The sequence below is a fragment of the Monopterus albus genome, unplaced genomic scaffold (genome assembly GCF_001952655.1).
Source record: "Monopterus albus unplaced genomic scaffold, M_albus_1.0 scaffold323.1, whole genome shotgun sequence".
NCBI classification, from domain to species: Eukaryota; Metazoa; Chordata; class Actinopteri; order Synbranchiformes; family Synbranchidae; genus Monopterus; species Monopterus albus.
In genome coordinates, this window is record NW_018128203.1 from 100,098 (window position 1) to 105,636 (window position 5,539).

The 5,539-nt window shown below is 38.2% G+C and overlaps 1 protein-coding gene across 6 annotated transcripts in view; it reads right to left on the bottom strand.

Annotated features, from left to right (window-relative positions):
• Positions 1-3,128: 3,128 nt before the first annotated feature.
• mbd3b (methyl-CpG binding domain protein 3b) overlaps positions 3,129-5,539 on the bottom strand; it is a 12,327-nt gene continuing 9,916 nt past the window's right edge. For all 6 annotated transcript variants that reach the window (XM_020624251.1, XM_020624253.1, XM_020624256.1 and 3 more), the window contains one exon: positions 3,129-3,849. The gene's annotated coding sequence lies outside the window, so the exon portion shown is untranslated. The remainder of the gene's footprint in view (positions 3,850-5,539) is intronic.

Below are 5,539 nucleotides of genomic sequence, written 5' to 3' on the forward strand. Positions count from 1 at the left end.
GTCAGATACATCTAAAGATAGGTGTAACTACCAACAGAAACGTACAGAGTGAAGACACACTAGCAGCACATTTAGTGATATACCGACCCATTTTAATTATGCAATACAATCAAATACATTTCAGCAATTAGCCTGTTGTCAGGTAAGGAAATTCATGATTTCAGCTGGACACATTCACTATCAAACCTCGACAAAAAGGGATTAAAAAAAAGAAACCCCAAGTCACCACGCTTCAGATAATAAATGTAGACATTAAAACTTCCTGTAGTTTGCTGTGTCATCAGTTTTGTGCATGGGTTTACGAGGAGGCAGAATGTGTACAGCAACACTGACACATAAAGAATAATTAAAAAAAATAAAAAAAACTGGAGCTGTGACGGTAACAAAGCATTGGCACTAAACAGCAAAATTTCACAACTGACAGATCATGACAGTGAAATAAAATTGTACACACAGAGGTTTCAAGTTGTTTCTTTCCCATTATGCTCTGCTCCATCTATCCTTATGTTTAGTTGTACACCAAGAGGGCTAATGTTGTCATTTATGGAAAAATACAAAGCAGGACCCTCACCACCTCTCTGGTCAATACTGAATTTGACTCGCACAGTAACACAGCTGACATGAAAAATGACATTTGCTTGAAATTCTAGCAACAAAAACTTGCCTCAGTCCCCTCCTCCGGAAGCACAAATGCTTCAAAGTCCACCATCTACATCAGGAGTCTGCAGGTTGGCCCTGGGGCCCATTTGAATGAGCTCAACTCAGTGTAATTAAACCTCGACTGGTTCCACCAGAAAACATGGGTGTGTATTTTGTGCGAAACTCCTCATTGAGTGCGTCCTTAAATTTATTAAAAGAAATGTGCCAAAAATATAAAAAATTAATTTCCAATCAGCCCAAAACAATAAAAAGTATCTAAACTGCCTTGTTGCAGACAAAATGTTTGGATTTGACCTGATTGTCATAAAAAATACAAACCCATTCAAAGCCTTTTAGTAAAAAACGCACTTATCATCAAAAGCTGAATTTGACACACTCTAGATAGGTTGTTATATTTTAATATTAGAAAGTTCACTGGATGTCATTTCTTGTTTAGCAGATTTTCTTTTTTAATTTTCTAGTCAAAAATCAGCTGGGCTCAGAAATACACTGAGTCACTGGTGTTAAAGTCAAGGAGTGCCTTTGCATCTGGGACTCCCAATGTTTAGGCTTATGTGAGGGGGCAACAGTTCTTTAGGTTGCACTGGTGTAAGTCGGGTTTAGGGCTGAGCTGGATGCAGATACTGCAGGGACAGTTCTTCAGACCTGGACTGGAAAAGGGCTTCTACTGCTCATGGTTGTGTGTGTGCAGGTGTGGAATAAACCCATCCAGATGTCACAAAACCCTACAGGAGAAGATTTTGATGATTAGTTTCTTATTGCATTTCAAACTATATCATTGAAATTATTCATTAAGTGCAAAACTTGAGATGTGGCTTGAAACGGCTGCAAACTGGAAGGATTACGAGTCTACATACTATGGGGATAAACTTCTAACATAAACAGTCACACATTTACAAATACAGCCAAGATCACAAATGTGTAAAAATGATTCATGTATCACATAATGACCACAAATGTATTCAGTAATCTACAAATAAAATCAATATTTACAAATGTGTACAAACTATTTTCTGTGTGCAGTTCTTTAAAATGTACGTCGAGATTGTTAGATGCACCTGCACACACTGCCCGACACCTACGGATCACGTGACATTTTGAGAGTATTTTCTTGCTCTCTGATCCACAAACGCATGGTGTGTTTATTGACAGGTGAAAAACTTAAGATGTTTGGCTTTTCAGACTTTTTTCCCAAAGAGATAAAATTGCACATCATCTCTGGATTGAACTTTAATTTAATACATATTTTAACATGAAATATTCTAACGCCCTGTGATTATATCTTTGTTTTAACCAGAATATACCTGTATTGTATTATCAATATTGCTCTTACCCCATTGCAAAATTGCATTCAGGATGTTAGGCAATGGCTTGCGCAAAATTTTCTGCATCTGAACGAGAGTAAGACCAAATACATTCTTTTTAGTTCTGACCCGCCGCCAGATGTAGTCAACCTCTGCACCTCAGTTTTCCCCTCTATCTGAAAAACCTTGGAATAATTTTTGATGGTGGTTTTACTTTTGAGAAACAGATTAGGGCAGTGGTTAAGTCTTGTTTTTTTCAGCTAAGCCACCTTTTTTGTCACAAGGAGATCTGGAGAAGGCTATTCACGCTTTTATTACTTCACGGTGAGATTATAGACTTTGCTTCAAAAATTACAATTGGTCCAAAATGCAGCAGCTCAGCTACTATCCAGTGCTCCTAGGTTTGCCCATATCTCCTCGATTCTTCGTGCTCTTCATTGGCTTCCGATCCAATTTAGAATTAAATTTAAGATCCTATTGTTTGTTTTTTAAAGCTATTCATGGTCTCGCCCCATCCTACCTATCTGACCTCCTGTCAGTCTATGTGCCGTGTAGAGCTCTTCGCTCCGCTGATCATTTGTCGCTGGTGGTGCCAAAATGGCGCAACCGATCTTTTTCCATCTACGGCCCCAGACTGTGGAATGCTCTTCTGGTAGAAATAAAGGTGGACAGTGAGCTAGTGGCCTTTAAGTCAGCCTTAAAAACTTACTTTTTTAAGCAGGCTTTTGAGACCTAACCTGTTTTACTGTTTAAATTTTAGTCATGGTTAGTATTTGTGTTTGCACCTACCTGTTCTTTGCTAGTGTTATTGTTTTGTTGTGTTTTTACCGTACAGCACTCTGGTGCTCTTGGAGCTAGAGAGCACTATAGAAATAAGGTTTATTATTATTATCATCAATATAATTTTATGATAATATTTCAGGTGATGCCAGGCCACAGCTATAGGTCCTCTGTTCACCTATGGAGTAGCAACACTGCTATCTTGGTAAACTAGTAACACACATTTGTGGCCTTCATGAGACACACAGCTGCAAATACACATTTGTGGCTAGTTAGGCTATAATTTTACCCCCATAATATACTATGTTTGCAAAATTAACTGCTACTTTTTTGCTCTGTGAACAACATGTGGGATAGAACTACTGTGTGTATATAAAAACTTGCCTCAGTCCCCTCCTCCGGAAGCACAAATGCTTCAAAGTCCACCATCTACATCAGGAGTCTGCAGGTTGGCCCTGGGGCCCATTTGAATGAGCTCAACTCAGTGTAATTAAACCTCGACTGGTTCCACCAGAAAACATGGGTGTGTATTTTGTGCGAAACTCCTCATTGAGTGCGTCCTTAAATTTATTAAAAGAAATGTGCCAAAAATATAAAAAATTAATTTCCAATCAGCCCAAAACAATAAAAAGTATCTAAACTGCCTTGTTGCAGACAAAATGTTTGGATTTGACCTGATTGTCATAAAAGATACAAACCCATTCAAAGCCTTTTAGTAAAAAACGCACTTATCATCAAAAGCTGAATTTGACACACTCTAGATAGGTTGTTATATTTTAATATTAGAAAGTTCACTGGATGTCATTTCTTGTTTAGCAGATTTTCTTTTTTAATTTTCTAGTCAAAAATCAGCTGGGCTCAGAAATACACTGAGTCACTGGTGTTAAAGTCAAGGAGTGCCTTTGCATCTGAGACTCCCAATGTTTAGGCTTATGTGAGGGGGCAACAGTTCTTTAGGTTGCACTGGTGTAAGTCGGGTTTAGGGCTGAGCTGGATGCAGATACTGCAGGGACAGTTCTTCAGACCTGGACTGGAAAAGGGCTTCTACTGCTCATGGTTGTGTGTGTGCAGGTGTGGAATAAACCCATCCAGATGTCACAAAACCCTACAGGAGAAGATTTTGATGATTAGTTTCTTATTGCATTTCAAACTATATCATTGAAATTATTCATTAAGTGCAAAACTTGAGATGTGGCTTGAAACGGCTGCAAACTGGAAGGATTACGAGTCTACATACTATGGGGATAAACTTCTAACATAAACAGTCACACATTTACAAATACAGTCAAGATCACAAATGTGTAAAAATGATTCATGTATCACATAATGACCACAAATGTATTCAGTAATCTACAAATAAAATCAATATTTACAAATGTGTACAAACTATTTTCTGTGTGCAGTTCTTTAAAATGTACGTCGAGATTGTTAGATGCACCTGCACACACTGCCCGACACCTACGGATCACGTGACATTTTGAGAGTATTTTCTTGCTCTCTGATCCACAAACGCATGGTGTGTTTATTGACAGGTGAAAAACTTAAGATGTTTGGCTTTTCAGACTTTTTTCCCAAAGAGATAAAATTGCACATCATCTCTGGATTGAACTTTAATTTAATACATATTTTAACATGAAATATTCTAACGCCCTGTGATTATATCTTTGTTTTAACCAGAATATACCTGTATTGTATTATCAATATTGCTCTTACCCCATTGCAAAATTGCATTCAGGATGTTAGGCAATGGCTTGCGCAAAATTTTCTGCATCTGAACGAGAGTAAGACCAAATACATTCTTTTTAGTTCTGACCCGCCGCCAGATGTAGTCAACCTCTGCACCTCAGTTTTCCCCTCTATCTGAAAAACCTTGGAATAATTTTTGATGGTGGTTTTACTTTTGAGAAACAGATTAGGGCAGTGGTTAAGTCTTGTTTTTTTCAGCTAAGCCACCTTTTTTGTCACAAGGAGATCTGGAGAAGGCTATTCACGCTTTTATTACTTCACGGTGAGATTATAGACTTTGCTTCAAAAATTACAATTGGTCCAAAATGCAGCAGCTCAGCTACTATCCAGTGCTCCTAGGTTTGCCCATATCTCCTCGATTCTTCGTGCTCTTCATTGGCTTCCGATCCAATTTAGAATTAAATTTAAGATCCTATTGTTTGTTTTTTAAAGCTATTCATGGTCTCGCCCCATCCTACCTATCTGACCTCCTGTCAGTCTATGTGCCGTGTAGAGCTCTTCGCTCCGCTGATCATTTGTCGCTGGTGGTGCCAAAATGGCGCAACCGATCTTTTTCCATCTACGGCCCCAGACTGTGGAATGCTCTTCTGGTAGAAATAAAGGTGGACAGTGAGCTAGTGGCCTTTAAGTCAGCCTTAAAAACTTACTTTTTTAAGCAGGCTTTTGAGACCTAACCTGTTTTACTGTTTAAATTTTAGTCATGGTTAGTATTTGTGTTTGCACCTACCTGTTCTTTGCTAGTGTTATTGTTTTGTTGTGTTTTTACCGTACAGCACTCTGGTGCTCTTGGAGCTAGAGAGCACTATAGAAATAAGGTTTATTATTATTATCATCAATATAATTTTATGATAATATTTCAGGTGATGCCAGGCCACAGCTATAGGTCCTCTGTTCACCTATGGAGTAGCAACACTGCTATCTTGGTAAACTAGTAACACACATTTGTGGCCTTCATGAGACACACAGCTGCAAATACACATTTGTGGCTAGTTAGGCTATAATTTTACCCCCATAATATACTATGTTTGCAAAATTAACTGCTACTTTTT